This window comes from Arvicanthis niloticus, chromosome 14, assembly GCF_011762505.2.
Source record: "Arvicanthis niloticus isolate mArvNil1 chromosome 14, mArvNil1.pat.X, whole genome shotgun sequence".
In the NCBI taxonomy this organism is placed as follows: domain Eukaryota; kingdom Metazoa; phylum Chordata; class Mammalia; order Rodentia; family Muridae; genus Arvicanthis; species Arvicanthis niloticus.
The window spans coordinates 7,414,264-7,433,949 of NC_047671.1; the positions used below are offsets into that span (position 1 = coordinate 7,414,264).

The 19,686-nt window shown below is 48.0% G+C and overlaps 1 protein-coding gene and 1 long non-coding RNA gene across 5 annotated transcripts in view; one reads left to right on the forward strand and one right to left on the reverse strand.

Moving 5' to 3' along the window:
• Mbp (myelin basic protein) overlaps positions 1–5,878 on the reverse strand; it is a 113,738-nt gene extending 107,860 nt beyond the window's left edge. The window contains exon 1 of one of the 4 annotated variants that reach the window (XM_034517760.2): positions 5,706–5,878. The gene's annotated coding sequence lies outside the window, so the exon portion shown is untranslated. The remainder of the gene's footprint in view (positions 1–5,705) is intronic. The other 3 variants (XM_076912367.1, XM_034517758.2, XM_034517759.2) reach the window with 3 other exon arrangements.
• On the forward strand, positions 4,889–9,479 carry LOC143434262 (uncharacterized). The gene is made up of 3 exons (XR_013103604.1): positions 4,889–5,006; positions 8,129–8,319; positions 8,934–9,479. It is a non-coding gene; the product is annotated as an uncharacterized LOC143434262 (long non-coding RNA).
• The last annotated feature ends 10,207 nt before the right edge of the window (positions 9,480–19,686 follow it).

Below are 19,686 nucleotides of genomic sequence, written 5' to 3' on the forward strand. Positions count from 1 at the left end.
TTAAAACTACCCTGCCTGGCCTATGCTTTCCAATAGTCTTTCATTAAACCCGAAAAACACTATAACAAAAAGCCCCAGCTTACACATCATACTTTACAAAAAAGTTACTAAAAATGGATCGCAGGCTAAAGTGTAAAAGGGGAAACTAAACCCCATCAACAAAACAGAAAAAGAGAAGCAGAAGGGCCTCTAGGCCTGAGACAGGTAGGGAAAGTCTCTGGCTTCTGTTTTCTCTTTCCTTTTTGTTTGTTTGTTTGGAGACAAGTTCTCACTATGTGTCTCTGGCTGGCTTGGAATTCACAGATATCCCTCTGCTTCTGCATCCTAAGTGCTAGGCTTGAAGGTTTATACTACCATACTCTGCTAAGTGAGTAAATCTTAAGACTTTACATCAGAAACAAAACAAACGAGCAAAAAATCCCCAACCTGCCAATCACTAAAGGGAAAAGGAATTCCCCGAAATGCACATATAATGATTAGAGCCAACTTTCTCTCTGAGCAATGCGGTGGAGGAGATGAAAACACTGGCAGAAACTAAGGAAGGAGTCAGATGTCAGGGTCTCCAGAGTAGAAGAACGAGCCAAACAAAAGAAATAGTAATAGAAACAACCCATCTAATTCTAACGTGAGAGAAAGAAACAAGTAGCCTTTTGGCAGAAGGACTTGTGGATGGCAAATGTGTACACCTGATCTTTGACACAGTCAAAACCACCAGGGACTGTCCCATTTGTATATCAAAATAGCAAACAAAACTCTAAACCAGTGACGATCCTGAATGAGTGTGAGATCCGGTCTCTCAGACAGTGCTGAGTGGCGTGTGGGGTGTCTCAGCATCCTGGGAACGAGATGCCCACTCCTTATAAAATTAACCTGTTGCTCACTGTGAGCATCAGCAACTGCACACTCCAGTGTTTATTCAAGCGGTATGAAAACTATGCTCACACAAGTGATTGTAGATGTTCATAGCCGTGTTGTGTGCAATAACTCCATTCTGAAAGGACCCAAGCACTTCTTCAAGGAGGCTGGACGGTGGAGCAAGAGAACAGAATAAACCATGGCATCAGCACTCAAGCACCTGTGTGCTGATTGAACTCAAACTGAGGAAAAAATGCCGATCCCAGGAGGTACCACATTGATGTGCTTGTACAGAGATGATAACACCAGAGAAACAGAGGAACAGCATCGCATCCTGGCAGCCTGCACTGAAGGAGGGGAAAGGAGGAAGTTGCCTGTGAAGAGCAGCAACAGGGCTTGCAGAGATGGCACTGGGGTTCATCCTTGATGGTGTTAGCAGCCAGATGTTCTACACAGTGACATCACATACATCCAGACAGATAGACAGACACAAAGCATACAGATACGTACAGATATAAACACACAGACATAGGCATGAGACACACAGAGACACAGACACAGCTAGATGCAGACACAGAGACGGGCATAGGATGTTGGTGCGGAAACTGTTGAAGGTTGCAGTCTGAGCAAGGTTAATGGTTGGTGTCACGGCTAAATTCCTGATTGTGTTCTGTGCTGTAGCATGGAAGATGCCATTGGGGAGACAAGGTGAGGGGTGTATGTATGAGTGGGCTCTGTATTCTTTTTTTCTTCCTTCCTTCCTTCCTTCCTTCCTTCCTTCCTTCCTTCCTTCCTTTCTTCTTTCCTTCCTTCTTTCCTTTCTTCCTTCCTTCCTCTCTCCCTTCATCCCATCTTCTCTTCTCCTCTCTTTTCTGACAGACTCTCACTATGTAGCCCAGAGAGTTGCGGCCAACTCCTGAGTGCTATAGTCGCATCCATGCACCCCAACTCCGGCTCTCTATATGGTATCTTGCAGTTGCAATAGGGCTGCTTTTATCCCCCAAAAGAAAAATTTAACAGATTGTTTCAACTGAATATACATGGTCTTATGCATCATTCTGAAGGCTGGGGTTGGGGTTAGAGGTTAAGGTTCAGGTCAGGGCTCTATTCTAGATGTCCTTTAGGGCATATCCAGCAACAGCTTTTCTAGGCCATTCAGTAAAGCGTTCGTCTCTTGCTAACACACCCAATCAAGAATTCGAGTCCTTCCTCTACATCTTCCTTCATACGTGGCCCAGTCAGGACCTGAGAATTCTCACTGGCATAAGGAATGTGAAATTGTATCTTATCATTGCTTTAGTTTTCCCCCTGATTAGCTGTGGACTGAAATTCTTTTCATACTTTATTAATCCATCTGAGGTTGATCTCTTAGACCTTAGGAGACGTCCAGTCACGCACCCGCTGTCACGTGTCTCAGAATTTGAGCTCACTTTGTTGATTCTACTCTTCAGACATCTTTTTCATTTTTATTGGAGATGGGGTCATGTACCTCATGTTGTTCAGCTGGCTTGAAATTCTCTATGTAGCAGAGGTTGACCTAGAACCTTGATCTTTCTGTCTTCATTTCCCAAGTGTTGGGGTAACAGGCTGCTGGGGATCAAACCCAGGGCCTTGTACATGCTAAGCAAGTGCTCTGAGGTACATCACAGCCCATTGACTTTCTCCACCCCACCTCCCTCACCTCCCTCCTTCCCTTCCCATCTCTCATTTTTATAATACTGTCCCCAGAGCTTCTCAGTTTTGCTTACAAAGCCCAGAACAAAAGAACTTTCAGAACCACATCTTTAACTCTCCTGAGTGGGGAGATGTCCTGACAGCATCAGGATGGGCAATGTGTTCTGAGTAGCCAGCAGAAGCAGCAGTCGGAGAAGAAAGGCCCATGCTCAGCAGCCTGGGGGGTGTGGGGGGGAGCTCTGAGCAGCTACCTCTTTGTCAGTCTGTTCTAAGAGTAGCAGGCTTTCCTGCTGTTGGAGCTGCTGCCTCCGAAGCATCAAACTGGATGGGTAACAGGCATCGCCTACTGATTGTGTTTCCTGGCTACAATCTTCCCAGCAAAGATTTCAACAGCGTTCGAGTCTTCCTGGGAGAATGTTCTAGAAGTTCTTCATTTCTGCTTGGTAGGCACAGGGGTTTTCCAGTGTGTTACCTACCCCTCCCAGACTTCCTTCAGTACACTCAAAGGGACTAGTAAGACCCCTCTCTGCAAAACCATGGCTTTTTTAATGTAATGTTGAACCACAGGGACACTTGCTTTTCTTTTTTATTGACAGCAATGAAAACCATGGAAGGGATATATCAACAAGGTTGGGTGTCCCTGGGGTCAAGTCACCTGGAGATGGAAACTGGACATTTTAATAGGCGTGGTCATTCACTAGTGGTGGGCTGACTTTTTTTTTTTTTTTTTGTACTGTATGTCTGTGTGAGGGTATGTGCATGTTGTAAGCGCTGATGTCCTCATAGTCTAGATGATGGCGCTGGATTCCCAGGAGCTGGAATTGTAAGCAGTTGTGAGCCAACAGATGTGGGCGCTGGGAACCGAGCTACATCCTCTCTGAGAGCAGTAGGGCGTCTTTAACCGCAGAACCATCTCTCTAGCTCCAAGTGGTGGATATTCAAGAAGAAAGGAAGGGGGCACCTTCAAGTGGCCCTGAGAGGACAAATGGGGCCAGGGGGCATCTCACAGAGGTACTTTACTTCAGTCTCTATGTGCCCAAGAGGCAACTAACGTAATGAAGGAAAAGAAAGGAGAAAGGAGCCCTCCCAAGGCAGTTAAGATGTAAATGCAGTAGTTAACAGCTCTCAGCAGGGAGCCTGTTTTTTTTTTTTTTTTTTTTTTTTTAGTGAGAGGTCAGTCCCTGCCACCTGCTACAGGGAGGGCAGCTGCTGAGGTTGTTAGAAAGAACCTGGAGAGCGGTTGGTTGGTCGGTCGGTGAGATGGGTCAGTGGGTAAAAGCACTTGCCACCAAGGCTAACGACCTGAACATGATCCCTGCAACCCACTCTGTGGAAGGAGAGCTCACTCCTTACACATTATCCCCTGACCTCCGCACACGCTCACCCACACATACACGTAAATAAATGTGATCAAGGTTTAAATCAGGAAGAACCCAAAGAGAAGACAGAATGAGCCTCAGCACTTCAGAATCGGTCTAAACTGGAACCTCCTGGAAAGACAGAGCTATGTTCTAATTCTGTGTTCACACATCTTTTTTTTTTTAAACCACACACACACCATTTCCACAAAAAACCAACACTCCACATCTAGACAGGCATTACATAGATTTACAAAATGGATTTGAGCACACTAGGTTTGTTTTTGTTTGTTTGTTTGTTTTTAAATCTCAAGTTGATAAAAAGTAGTCATTTCAGAACAATTAATTCCTTAGGAGTTGCATCTCCCGTTCATGATTATTTTAAACTGTATTTTCTCTCCCAAGGTTCTGAGAATCTAGCCAGGGATGGCTACACAAACTGGCTGGTGTGGGCCTGTTCAGTTGTCTGAGAGCACACTACAGGCCTCTCGTTCTCAGATGCTCTGGCCTGGGATGGCCTCTTCCCAGGACCCCAAGTGCCCACCCCCACCCCAGAGGTGTTGGTAGGATAAGCTCTACTTGGGAGAGCCATGGGTAGTGAGTGGGTCGTTCTTTGAACTTAGCTAGACAGACTCTCCAAAACCACAGGTCTTAAATTGAGACCTCCCTAAGGTTGCCTTGCTCTGAAAAAGTTCTAGTTGTGTGCCTGCAGGCAGAGATGCTGATGCTTGTCTCCCACCCCCAGTTCCAAGAGTTTCCCCAACACAGAGATACACTCTTGTATGTTGTGTGGATCAGCAGCTGTCCTGCTGGCAAACAGCAAAGAGTCAGATCTGATCCTCAGAGAAACAAACCCTCGTCCAAGCCTGGCTCCACGTTCCAAACCAGGGAGCTGAACCATCACCTCAAAATCCCAAGCGGTGCACGCTAAGCGCGGTACGCACATGCCCTAAAAACCAGAGTTTACAACAAACCATAGCAGAACGGGAGAACTGTCCCCCCACCCACCCCGGGGGAGGGGCACTGGGACACTGCGCTTCAGCAGGACCAGGAAATCAAGTTACGGCGGGAAGATGGGGGCAGGCTGGACTCAGTGCCGGTGCCAGCAGGTGGCCGCAGGTGGGTTGGGGGCTGCGCGCGGCGCCTAAGGGCCTAGGAGCCCGAGACAGGCCCCGAAAGGCGGAAGCCTGGACAAGTGCCTGTCGCCGCCCTCTGCTCAAAGGGAAACTGCTTCCCCTCGTGGGGAAGGGCAGGGCAGGGCAGGGAGCGCCCGCTGGGCAGCAGGTGTGTCATCAGCAGGCACCGCAGGCTTGCACAGACCCCCAGTGTGCCTCAGAGCCCAACAGACTCCTCTCCCGAGCTGAGGGCGGTCTCTCTAGACAGAGGTCACCTCCTCCCCCTAAACTCCTCCCCCACCTCCCCTTACCAAGCCTAGGCCTCAGAATTTCAGCGACCCCGGAGTCCCAAGGCCCGGCTGGAAATCACCCCCGTATACTCCCAGGCTTCCAGTCCCCACTGGTGTGGACCTGAGTCTATACTCGCGTCCACCCTTTCTAAGAAAGATCGGGGCTGCCGACGTGGTGTCGGGTCCCAGAGGTCGCCTAGCTGCCACCTGCCGGGCCACCTGCACTTCTGGTCAGGTGTGACCCAGGCACTTCTGGCCTAGAAGAAGGGGAAACAGAGTTTTGCTGCCCTCACGGAGCGCCCCTTCTTTCGTCTCTTTGGGAGTCTGACTCCGTACTGGGGTCTCCCGCTCGCAGGGGCCCGGAGACAAAGGCACCAGGGCTACCCCGCGCGTCCCTACTAATGATCACTTACCAGTGTTGGCTGCGGTTCGGAGGCCAAGGGGGCCCAGTAGCCCGGGAGCCGAATAGAAAGGACCCAATGCTGGGCTCGGGGTCGCTAGGGCGCGGGTACTGCGTTCCCGGGTCGCGAGGCTCAGGCCGCCTAAGCCAGAGGCTCGTTCTCGCTGGCGTGCAGCGGCTGTGACTGACAGCGGCTGCTCCGGGGACGGGCGCGCACCCTGCTCCTGCCCCGCCTCCCTTTGCTTACAAGCAGGTAAACGCGCGCCACTGGGAGGGCGGGGGACATGCGGGGACCCAGGGGCAGGGCAGCCCTCGGAGCAGTGGGGCGGGGCTTTGCTCGTCACCGCCCTACCTACACTCCGCACCGCTGCTCTCCGGACTTTCTTGCTTCAGGAATCTGAAGAGCAGGACCTCGCTAGAGAGGTCTAAATGGCATCGCCCAGAACCACGGGATACCTTGAGCCCCGGAACCAGCTCCCGATGAGGCCTGAGGTGGATCTCTCTGTTCTGGGCCTTAAGATGGAGCTGAGACCACAGGTGCTGACTGGAGGGCCTAGGACGCCTGTGGTCACCAAGTAGAGACTCCAGCAAGGAAGCTGAGTCCGCTGTGTAGACGCTGCTTCCTTGGGCACAAGTTCCTTGCTATCACATGGATCTTTTGGCTCTATGAGCCTGGCTTCTGGGTATGTGGGAGGGACTAGTGGTTGGGGACCACACTGAGTACGTCTCTAGTTCTTTGTGAGATAAATCATACTAGGGAATTATTCAGACAACCTGGGGACAAATACCACGCATACAAGGGCGAGCAGAGGGCAAGCAGACTCAGAGCTGACTCGCAGGGAGTTTCACATCCTCTGGAAGGAAGGTGGAGAATCTAGTGACTGTAGCCAAATGCCAGTCTTCCTAAGGCAAATATTTCCACAGCAGTCTAGATACACCTAGCTGGTCCTTACCTAGGAAGTCTGTGGTGTGTGTGTGTGTGTGTGTGTGTGTGTGTGTGTGTGTGTGTGTAGGGATGTAGGTTATGGGATTTGAAGGTAAGGATAGAAAGGCAGGAAAAAGATGCTGGTCCAACCTAAGGTGGAGTGACTGTAAGATTGTTTTTTAAGCAAGAGGGTCACTCAGGACAGTGACATCCAATGCTCACAGCTGCTCAGGTCACCCTTGGTACCCAGGACATCAGAGGATGTTGGAACACTAGGTCCCTAACTCCATGCATTAAACTCTATGCATAAAAACTCCATGTCAGCAGCCAGATGTGTCCCAGCATCTCTCCCCTGTAGATGTCTATGATCTGGGCTTCAGAGAGCTGCCTAGCCACAATGAGAACAACAGCCAGCCTTCTGCCCTCCAGGGCTTCTGCTGATTTCCAGAAACAGTAGGACTCTCTCAGGGTGGCAGGCATGGCTGCCCTGTTAGAGTCTTTGCAAGGGATTTATGAAATGTTTCCTGCATGGGGTTTGTGGGGTTACAATGCATGTGTAGCTAGGAGACCAGATACTCAAACTTTATAGAGAATTTCAGAGAAAGATGCAAGTGTGGAGTAGGCTATCTAATAGGGCCACTGGTGAGTATTTGAAGGGCTACAGCTTAGCAGCTTCCTGCCCTGCTGGTTAAAGAAAGAACACAAGACTCAAGGACGGGGGTCGGGGGCTGGGGGCGTGGGGAGCGGAGGGGGGAGAGGGTAAAGCATGTGGAGTTAACTTTTACCCTTAGCAAAATGGCTTCTATTCATCCCTTTGGGAGAAACTGAGTCACCTTTTGACAAGCCTTGTGTTGTCTTTGGTATTTTTAAGGAGCCATGGTGCACAATGCAGTCCTCCCTCTCCCACAAAACCTCGGGCCACTAGAGGATTGGGTAGCCACACATCTGTCAACATCTCACCTCAGTAGGCAGCATAGGCTTCTGTGTGCGACCTGTACTTAGTACAGGAGTCGGACACCAAAAGCGCCATGGTAAATTAAGATGCAGATTAAGGCTGGGGAGAGTTTGCTGGGTGTGCAAGCTTGAGAGCCTGAGTCTGAGGCCTCCCTGATCCGTGTAAAGGCTAGGTGTGATCACAGGTACCTGGGGAATGGGGAGACAGGTGGATCTCCATAGTTCTCTGGCCAGCCAGCTTAGTTAAAGCAAAACAGTGAGTTTCTGGTTCAGTGAGAGACTCAGTCTCAAGGGAATAATGTGAGAAGTATTAGAGGAGAAAGAAGAGGAAGACAGGGGAGAGGGGGAGAAGGAGGAAGAGGAGGAAGAGGATGAGGAGGGAAGGGGGAGGAGAGGGAAGAGGAAGGAGAAGGGGAGGAGGAAACCTTTTCTGGCTTTCATATGCAAATATCTATATGTGCACAAATATGTATGTACCACACATACATACACAGAAGAAAATTGATCTAAGTACTTCTTGGGGTGCTCATATTTGGGTTTTCTGATTTTCCTTTCAGAATTACATTTATAATTCTATTTTGATTATAAAAGGACCGGATTTCACTTTCACCCCTGGTCTATGATTTGCAGTTTGCTTGAGGTCTTCAAGAAGCAGAGAATGGACCTAGGGCTGGTCTATCGTCTCATTGAGTGTTCTAGCAAACAGCTGAGTATGATTGGCCATGTTCACAGACTGTGAGGAAATTAGGTGAGTGACTTACAAAAGGTATAGCCGCCTCAGGAAAACCTAACAAGGAAATCACTTGGGGTTGTCAACCCAAGTGCATACTCATCAGAACCCCTGTTCCTTCAATTCTTGTAAAATTAGGGCAGGGGCATCTGGAGGAGAGAAAACAGTTCATACCATCAACCTGTTATTAGTTTACAAGGTGTAAAGCACATATATTCATTTAACTATAGCTTCACAGTTTCATCGACAAAACAAAAAGCATGTAGTTATCTATAGGGCTCGAAGGTTCTCGATAACCTATAGAAATCCATGGACTGGTCTCTGTGTTCCTGTTTTCCACAGGGGGCTGGTAACTGCCATTCCACTTTGTTTTTTAATTTTTGGATTTTCCTGTGTGATACCTCACATGTTTGGTGGTTTTCAGCCTCTGAAATCCCCTGGCCCTCTTAGCACTCACAAGCAGACTTTAAGTTAGAGTTGGTATGGTGATTTGTTTCTCACAGCAGGCCCAACACCATCTCCAGTCTCACTCTGTCATCTTCCTGTGTGACTTGGCACTCAGGCTGTGGGGGTGCAGCGTCTGTCTCCTCCCCTGAACCTTGAAGAAGCTTTCTAATTTCTTCCATCATCAGGCCAATCTCTGTGCTTGAGACAAATGCTGCACCAGTGAGCTACATCCTCCGTGCAAAGGCCCTGGACACCAGAGGCTGGATCACAGCAACGTCACCAAGGTTGTCCTTTCTCAGAAGAGCTGTCATGTTTGGAACCTGGCCACCAGGTTTGAGGCAGCCCAGACAGAACTGTGGGGTAGCCACGTGCACACCCTGTGCTTGACAGCTGCATGACATGCTGCGAGCTGTGAGAGGGAACAAGGCTTTCAGAAAGTCTGTCTTGGGGTCACCCTCTGCTGAGTCCTCCCAGCTGAGCTCGGACAGCACAGAGCAGAAACAAGCCATCTGCTCACTGTGCTCCCAAACCCTGACCTGCAGAGGTGGTGAGCACAGCTCATTGGTTGTTTCTTCAGTCCATCAAGCTCGGGTGTGCTGTGTGTTGAGGAGGCTGAAAGAGTTGGTGAGAGGATTAAAGCAAACACTGGGGATGACAAAATGTTGAAGAGGGGTTGTTGTGGTCTGTGTAGATAACCACAGAGAAAGGATAAGTTTATTAAATGTCAATCTGGATTATCAAGCGTTCCTGCCACTCATTTATTTACTTATTTAATAAAATAGAACAAAACAAACAGTAATAACAAACTGCAGCAGCAACAACAAAAACCAACTTTCATTAAGCATGAGAACAAGGTGCTTCTCTTGAGGAACATGAAGCACTTTGGCAAACAGGGAAGGGTACATGTGCCTAGAGAACCGGTCTGCACCACCAGGCAGAGCTCCACAGCCCTAAGAGCCTGCTGAGGAGTGCTGAACAGCCTGGGAACTGGCCAGATGGAAGAAAGGGAACAGGAGCACTTGGGGAGCTTGTTACAAATCAGGTCAAAGGGACCGGCCTGCCACCAAGCCCCAGGGAACCACAGCAAAGCAATCATGTCACAACTGATGCTTAGCCAACACCTGTCCGAGACCTAGCACTTTGTGGAATTAACTCACTGCATCCCTGCACTGAAGCTGTTATTCAGAGAGAAAGCCTGAGCTTAGGAGCCAGCTAGTCACCCCTAGGGTCAGCCAGTGGGTTCAGAGCAGCACCTAGGTACCATGCAGAAGCCCTATGTAGTCTACTCAGTGGCCCTGGGAGGGTCTGGAGCTGGAGACAAGATCTTTCCAAATCCCAAATGGGTGGGACAGCTCTGATTGGATCCTGGTCATTTCATGCTTGGCAGAAGACACCCTGTACAGGTGTGTGACCAATACTGTCTTTGATTCAACACAAGAACAGCAGAGAAGGGTCACCTCAGTGACTCTAGAAACCCTAGAGAAACTCTTGCCTCTGTTTGGAGAAGGGCATCTGACCCATCCAGTAAATCTCCTAAACTCAGTAAATCTCCTAAATCTGGAACTAACAGCAACCTGCTTGCATAAGGGACTCTTGCCTTCCTGGCCTGATGTTCCCTGTCCTGTCTCTGGGGACAGCTTCATCGTTGTGAGCCATGCCAGGGTAGCTGAGCTGTGTGCTGTATGGTAAGGAAGGGTCTGCTCCTCTCTGAGCCACAGACTTTCCATATGCAGTGTGGAGACAACTGCATCCTTATCACGTGGCTGGGCTCTTTCCACAGCCCAGGCCACGTGACTCTGAAGCGGCTGTGAGGCTTGCTCATTTGCCTGGCAGTTATCCATGTCACTTACAAACAGATCTAATATCAGAAGAACTCCAGGCTGGCAGTGGAAATATTACCCAAGTTCACCTTGTTACTGACATGAAACCCAGCCTGTGGGGCTCATGTGCCCCCTGGAGGACAGGTGTGTCAATTCAGGCTACTTATGTCACTTGAAGGATGAATCAGGTTGCACCAGCAGCTTGGAGGACAGTGAGTCACTGGGGACAGGGTGCAGGGCAGCGTACCTCAGGAAAATCTGATGCTCAGCCAAGACTGAGGGAAATTTCAGTGATCTTCTCCCTTTTCTTCTGTGTGCCTTATGTGTCTCTGTGGTCTTGGAGGCGAAAGGTAGAAAACCAAACAGATGAAACAAACCCATCAACTCACCAATCGAACAAAAAAACCTGATTTGGGAATGAGGTGGGTTTCTCCCTGTCCACAAATTCACAAGCATTTTCTTGGGTCAAACTTTTAGTCTCATTTCTCCAAGGGGAAAAGGATGAGGTTATATGGTGTTCAGAAAACACTGTTAGTCTTCAGGGCACAGATTACATGGGTGCATTTTATAAAACACGTCGGCGTTGACACTAACTACAAGCACACAGCTAGATTATGCAAGACAAATGGTACACAGAAGTGTGTGTGTGTGTGTGTGTGTGTGTGTGTGTGTGTGTGTGTATGCACAGAGTGCTGGAGAAGCTGTCTAGGCCTCACTCCTGCTAGGCAAGAACTCCACCCCAAGCCAAGGACCTAGAGAGTTTTTGCCTCTATCTCTGTTACCCTTAAAGGATCTGGTGAAGAACACCTGGATATTGTTTAGCTCATCTGCATGACATTCCTGTTTCTAGAGATGATTGTTCATCTATAAAACTGATTGTATGACAAACAGAAGCTTCAGCTCGGGTTAAGAAACTAGACTCTGTCCACAAAGTTACTAAAATAAGTAAAATGTAGCAATAGCCACACACTGTGTAACTGTGACCTTGTCTCCATGGTAACACAATGTGGTTGGGGTTGTGCAAAAGCCATCTTCCCTTTCCTATATTTTTTTCTTTTATTCGCTCATAAAATATACCTCTACCGCAGTTTCCCCTCCCACCATCCCTTCCTCCCAGCTCCCACCCACTCACTTCCCTGCTCTCCCAGATCTGCTCCTCCTTCGTTTCCCTTCAGAAAAGTGCAGGCCTCTGAGGGATATCAGCCAAGCATAGCATAACAAATTGTAATAGGAAGAGGCTGAAACTCTCCTGTCAGGGCTGGGTAAGGCAACCCAGGAGGAGAAAAAGGGTCCCAGAAGCAGGCAAAAGAATGAGACAGCCCTGCTCTCACTGTCAGGAGTCCCAAAAGAAGACCAAGCCTACAGCCATGACATACACGCAGAGGACCTAGGGCAGACCCATGCAGGCTCTGCTATTGTTGCTTCAGTGTCTGGGAGCTCCTATGAGCCCTGCTTAGTTGATTCTATGGGATGTGTTCTGGAGTCCTTGGTCCTTCTGGCTCCTACAATCCTCCCCGCTTCTTCCGAGAAGCCTTGATGAGGATTGCTTTCCCAGATGTTTTATTCAAGACTGGATGTTGAGCCTAGGGCCTGTGTATGCCAGGCAAACATTCTACCATTTAAAATATTTCTCCAGCCTTCTCTTTACTTTGTGTGTGTTTGTGTGTGTACATGTATATGACTTTATGTGTGTACATGTATGTGAATGTTTATGTGTGTACATGTATGTGTGTCTATGTGTGCACATGCATGTGTGTGTTTATGTGTGCACACATATGTGTGTAGGCCAGAGAACCATGGCACAGTGTTACTCCTTGGGCTTGTCATCCACATCTTTTTTTCTAGACAGGTTGTTCCACCTCTTTAGAACGCCATAGCATGCTAGGCTGGCCAGTGAGCCCAGGGACCGACTTGTCATTTCTTCCCCAGCTGGGATTGCAAGTGTGCATGACCATGCCTGGCCCCTGTATGCTGACTCTGGGCACTGAACTCGGGCCTTGTGCTTCCAAGCACACACTTCTGGCTGAGCTATCTTTCCCAGCCTCCCTGTCCCACTTTTTACTTTTTATTTTGAAGCAGAGTCTCATTCTGTAGTCCCGACTGCCCATGATCTGTGGTAATCTTCCTGTCTCAGTCTCATTGCTCAAACCATTATAGATCTGGATTACAGGATGGTGTGTGTGTGCGTGCATGTGTGTGTGCATCTGTGCATGTGTATATAGGTGTGTGTTCATGTATGTATGTGTGTGTGCACATGCTTGTGTGTGTATATTATGTGGGTGCATGTGTGCATACGCATGTGTGTGCATGTGTGTATATGTGTGTGTGCATGTGTGTATGTGTGTGCATGTGTGTATGTGTGTGTGCATGTGTGTATGTGTGTGTGCATGTGCTTGTGTGTGCATGTGTATTATGTGGGCATGCATGTGCATGAACATGTATGTGCGTGTGTGTGCATGTGTATTATGTGGGCATGCGTGTGCATAAACACGTGTGTGTATGTGCATGTATGTGCATGTGTGTGTATGTCTGTGTGCATGTGTGTGCATGTGTACATGTGTGTATGCATTGTGTATGCATGCATTTGCATGTGTGTGCATGTGTGTATGTGTGCGTGTATGTTATTCTTCCTGAGGACTCTGTATGGAAGGTGGATGAGTATTGAGCAGACTATGGCTATAGGTTGTATAAGAATATGCTGGGTCCTGGACAGGAGCCCCATGAATCATAGACCATGTTTAGAGAGTCAGGGACTGTAACTCTAAGAAGTCTGATAGGCAGGGAAGGAAAAAATCTCTCTGCCTGCTATATAGGTCACTTTATGATTTCTTATTAGTTGATGGTTGGCAAGTATATCTATTTTATTTGCCTATATATCTAGAATTTGTGACATAATTTCTCAGGGGAAAAGAGGTTGCAAATGGAGAGAGAGTCTAAGAAGCCCTGCTTTAGAGAAACAGACCAATGGGAGGTGCGAAGGTTCATTAACCATTTCATAATACATGCTCCGTCTATCAGTCCTGAGCCTCCAGAGTACTCTAAAGCAGGCAGCTGTGCAGTTATCTCCCTGTGCATCCAGGCACACATCCAAAGACCTGTTTAAAGGATAAAGGGTTGAGCTCATATGACTTGAGGTCCCCATGAATTCGGAGTCCACAGGCCATGTATGAGGCCGGAACTTGGGGTCCTAACATAAGCTGCTCTGAAGGGGAACTCCTTTGTCTCCAAGAACCTTTACTGGCAGCTAACAACTCAGCTGAAGGGATAAGGCTTACCCACTTCACTTATGGCTATCTCTTCCCTCAAAGCTACCCAACTGTAGGTGTCAACCTCAGACCATGTCTACAGATACCTCACAGAGAGGCGGATGGGCACGAGGTGACCTCAGGCACACTGACCAGTAAAGCTAATCTTAAGGTCATCTGGCCATTTGTACCGACTTCCTTGACTAACATGGAGTTTAATGCCAACAGCTGAAGCGAAGCACAAAGCCTCTTCTCTCATCTGCTTGTCTGTGAGGAGTTGAAATTCATCTTGTAACTTTGTGTTTTGGGTGGGCAAACATTAAGATACACTTTTCATTTGTTTCCTACATCGTATAAATGTGAATGAAACAATTGCTTTCTGGTTTGAAACATGGATGCTTTAAATTTTTTTCCCCTGGATACCAGAGATAAAACCCTTCTGCTGGGCAGTGGTGGTGCACGCCTTTAATCCCAGCACTTGGCAGAGGCAGGCAGATTTTTGAGGTCGAGGCCAGCCTGGTCTACAGAGTGAGTTCTAGGACAGCCAGGGCTACACAGAGAAACCCTGTCTCAAAAAACCAAAAACCAAAAACCAAAAACCAAAAACCAAAAACCAAAAACCAAACAAACCAAAAAAACCAAAAAAAAACCAAAAACCCCAAAACCAAACCAACCAACCAACCAACCAACCAACCAACCAACCAACCAACCAAACAAACAAAAAAACAAACCCACCAACAAAAAACCCTTCTAAGGGATTCTGACTATCCCTCCAACCTCCTCCCTCTCAGGGTCGAATGAGCTTCCTGTGCTAATGTGTGCCACTGGGCGCCTTTCAAATGCCAAGTTATTCCTTTCTGGCAGAATTGTAATCCATTTTCTGCTGACTATTATGAAAAATATGGACAAGAGCAAAATTTTAAATGCTGTTTTTACAAAAATTATTTAATCATCTCTGGCCTGTGGTGGGAATTCATATGCAATGGCCCCACTGATGTATGTCTCTACAGACCCACCCTGTCAGATGCAATCTTAGCCAGTTTTATAAAAAAACTCACCCTGTTCTTCTGCATGATGAACGGTTTCGTGCTAAAGAGAGCTCAGCTAATGTCAGCCTCAGAAAATGGCAGAAGGGTATTTGAGCTTGGAGGGGTTTGTTCACATGCCCTGCCTTCAGGATAACAGCAATTTACTTCCAGCTGAAGAAGGAAATTCTAACATTGTAACATTATTGCTTTATTTTAATGCCTGGATTCATGATAAACGATCTTGCTGGCAGGGCAGGGGAGAGGAGGCTGACTCTATTAGCTGCTTCCATTTTGGAGAAACCACTGCATTGGATCTTTCCTGAAGCCCTTTCATGGTATGCAGAAAGCAGGGGGAGGGCAGCAAGCTCCAGTGGGGTCTGGGCCCAGAGACAGGCTTCGTGTGGGGGTCAGGACCTCTGTACACCACTTTCTAACCTTCTGTGTTTTAGAATGCCTGTCTTCCAATGTCTTTCATAATGAACAAGCTAAAGGCTTTAATTTCTGTGCTGGCTGGTTTTATGTGTCAACTTGACACAAGCTGGAGTTATCACAGAGAAAGGAGCCTCCCTTGAGGAAATTCCTCCATGAGATCTAGATGTAAGCCATTTTCTCAATTAGTGATCAAGGGTGTGAGGACCCATTGTGGGTGGTGCCCTCCCTTTGCTGGTAGCCTTGGGTTCTATAAGAAAGCAAGCTGAGCAAGCCAGGGGAAGCAAGCCAGTAAGTAACATCCCTCCATGGCCTCTGCATCAGCTCCTGCTTCCTGACCTGCTTGAGTTCCAGTCCTGACTTCCTTTGGTGATGAACAGCAATGTGGAAGTGTAAGCTGAATAAACCCTTTCCTCCCCAACTTGCTTCTTGGTCATGATGTTAGTGCAGGAATAGAAACCCTGACTACGACAGTATCATTGACAGATACTAATATGCTGATCTATCTGATAACCAAGCATGGAGCAAGGTTGAGTTGGGGCAGGGGGTGTTGGAAAGGCCAATGGATTTGGATAATGGGTTTCTGGAAGTCAGGTCACTAAGGTCTGGATAACCTTGTAGTCTCAAAGAACAGGGTCCTCTGAGCCAAACAGCCTCCATTATTATTTCAGCACCCATGCCTGTTGCAGGAGACTATCCTGATTGGGCGTTTAGACTGTTGGAATTTGAGGAACTGGATGAGGTCTGGGCTCTCACCTGAAATTCAAGCTACTCCTCCAACCCGTGTTTAGTTTGTTCTAATTATAGGAGGCTTTGTGGCTTTAGGGTCTAGGGGATGCTAGAGTGTATATGGGGTGCTGGAGTGTATAGGGGTGCTGGAGTGTATAGGGGTGCTGGAGTGTATAGTTTGGGGGAGGTTAATTGAGGGAGTGGGTTCTATCTACATGGCTATGGGGAAAGACTTTCCTCTGGGACTGATTCATGGTCATTCATTCTCGTGTTGGTAACCCCTCATCCTTGGTCTGTTTGTAAAGCCAATAAATGTCTTGGTTCCTGTCTTAGTCAGGTTTGTATTTCTGCACCAAACATCATGACCAAGAAGCAAGTTGAGGAGGAAAGGGTTTATTCAGCTTACACTTCCACATTGCTGTTCATCACCAAAGGAAGTCAGGACTGGAACTCAAGCAGGTCAGGAAGCAGGAGCTGATGCAGAGGCCATGGAGGGATGTTACTTGCTGGCTTGCTTCCCCTGGCTTGCTCAGCTTGCTTTCTTATAGAACCCAAGACCACCAGCCCAGGGATAGCACCACTCACAGTGGGCCCTCCTCCCTTGATCACTAATTGAGAAAATGCCTTACAGCTGGATCTCATGAAGGTATTTTCTCAACTAAAGCTCATTTTTCTGTAAGAATTTCAGCTTGCATCAAGTTGACCCAAACCCAGCCAGTATAATTCCTGAAAGTGAGCTTCGGTCTGTTCCTTCTCTTTTTTTGTTCTTGTAGGCAGGAGTGTAGCTATTGTTTACTTTTCTCCCAAGAAGGGCTCTTCATGACAGGTGGGAATGTGAGGTCACATTAGCCAGGGCCCTGGAATATGTCATAACTACTCATAGGGAAGTGCCGAAGCATCAGCCTCTTCCTGGATGCCTCCACCTTACACTGTGGTGTAGCTCATCTCAGGCCCAGGTGGAGCCGATTTCCCCCACTACAGACTCCTCACTTCAGCACACCATGAAAGGCTCTGGTGAGGAAAGGGCTTTGTGAAGACAGAACCACACCACACCACAGAAAGGAAAGTGGGGATACAGTTTGGAAAGAAAGCCAGTACCAGGGACAGAGGAGTGGCCTCCTAAGACCCCTTGGTGTAAATATAATTTTTTTTTCTCATGAAGTTGTCACCTGGATATTTACTGCCTTCATCTGCTAACCTAGGCCTAGTCCTGGAAGCTTCCAGCCTCTGTACAATCTTATCTAGGTCTAGAATATTTTTAGCCTCTTACACTTACTGATGAATCAGCTCATCCTTTCTTGTCCTTTCTGAACTCTGGCTGGCTGGTTCAACTCAGCTGTTCTGGCTCAAACTTCTCTCCAAGCTGACTGCTTCAATCTGGTTTCTCTCTCATTCTCTGACTGAATTGCTCTGCTTGGCCTTGAACTAACTCTGGAAGTCTGTTCTAATCTGGCTCCTTCTCATTCTCTGGCTCATTCTGTCTTCACCTGTGTCTAGTTTGTTCTCTCTTGTTTTATGTTTGTAAAACTCTTCCATTAAAAACTGCTTTCTGCCTCTCTGCTCCCCCTGGGCTGCTTTCTCCTGTTTCCTATCCTTCTGTTCTCATGAGAGTTGGGCATATCCTATGCTGTCACATCTTTCTCTGATTCATCAGTTTCTCTGCCACTGAATTAGGATCACTGAATCACTTTCAAACATTGGTTCTTCTTTCTACAAACTAACTTCATCTTCATTGTTTGGGATTAAAGGTGTGTGTTAAGGGCATGTCTGTATTCCAGCCAGAAAGATTAAAGGTATATGCTAAGGCTGAGCCACACAATTAGAAACAGTTTTTTTTTTCCAATAAATAACACAATCTCTGGGTTCACACTGTGTGATTAAATATTCTACAACACCTTGGAGCAGAGGGAGCTACCCCCTTCACAGGGTGAGAGGCAGCAGACACATGGCAATCCTCCTGCCTCAGTCTCTGTGCATGGGGATTATATGTGATTCTTGCTCCCCAGGAGGCAGATGCAAATCTGTCAGAGCCAGGCTCAGAAGAGTTCACCTGTTTGGCCCCAGCATCTTCCTGGCCTGCCCAGGCATCACCTTGGCACAGGGTCCAGGATACTCATTGTATACAGTGGGGATGGCTCTACAGTGTAAGAAGTGTGAACTGGAGAGATGACTCAGCGATGACCAGCATGCTCTGCTCTTCAAGAGGACCAAGTTCCACTCCCAGCACCCACATCTAGCCTCCTAATAACCACGGGGAACTCCAGCTCTGGGGAACTGATGACTTTTCTGGCTTCCACAACTGCTTGCACATATATGGCGCTCTCTCTCTCTCTCTCTCTCTCTCTCTCTCTCTCTCTCACACACACACACACACACACACAAACACACATTCTCTTTCTCTCTTTCATATACACACATTCTATTTCTCTGCCACACATACACTCTTTCACATCCGCAGTCTCTCTCATATACACAAATTCTCTGTCATCTGCACACACTCCCTCTCATACATGCTATCTCTCATATATACACACATTCTCTCTTTCTCCACATCCGGTTCCCTCCCCCCTTAATCATGCATGCAAAGCTGAATCCCTCCATGCTTCCCCCCATTTGCCCCTTTGTAAGATAGTATCAGGAGAAGACACCCTCACCCTCAGCTGGGGTTCAGACTGTTGAAACAAGTCTCCCCAGGAGTCTCCTGCTGGCAGAGGGAAACGCCTGAAGCCCGGAGTCAGCCCAAGGAGGAATTTGCCTTTCATGAAGTTCTGACACTTCAACTAACTTGCCTGAGAGATGGGACCAAGACAATGAAGGGCCAGTGAGGTGGGGTCACTGCTTGACCAATATAGCTTGTCTACCCAGACCTCCTGCCCTCTGTTTAAACCCAAACCTCTTGTCAGGACCCTGAGGATGGACTTGGGGAGTGGGGGTGGGGTAGAAGTCCCTCGTGTGTCTCACTGCCACAGTTTAAGTATGTGGCCATATTGAGCAGAGCTTTCTCTGCTTTCCGTGATGACTGTCCTGTCGGACCAAGGTTCCGTACTGTCGTGAGTCTGTGTGTCTCCAGGTGTCACACATCTTGAATTTCCCACGTCTCCTGGTTCGAAATGGCCGAAATGGCCGTCTGTGCGACTGTGCTCCTCAGCCGTGCTTTGTTCTGAGTCTCTCTGCTGTGCGCCTTTGGCTCTGCGCAGGGTTTTAGCGGCAGCTGGTGTGCGTGCCCTGGTGAGCTTCTCTCTTGCTGGGAGCGGAGCACAGCTCCTCCCTTTTAATGAGGGCTACAGAGAGTGACTGATGCTACTTTCTGGATTCCTGACATTGTGCACGGTCAGGGCAGCACCCTTTCTGGCTTGTTTCCCTCCCACACCCGGATCTCTCTCAAGGCTTTGTCAGAGGTCCTTTATTTTGGGAATTCTCAGCCTTCGCAGCCTGTAGAAGTCACTTGGCTTTTGGAGTGCTTCGGTTTCTCACAGGCAGACTCCTGATCACCATTTAACTTTCTCTCAGGTAATTCAGTTCTGTGAGGAGGGCCCCTTTCCCCCCACCCCCCTTCTCCAGGCAGGCCCCTCTCAGACACAGACTTAATTGTCATAGACTGAGCCTCCTCTTCAAAGATTTCTGCTGAAATAGTATTAACGGGAGTTCCCAGAAAGAAAAAAGAAAAGTTAGTGCCACACTAAACTT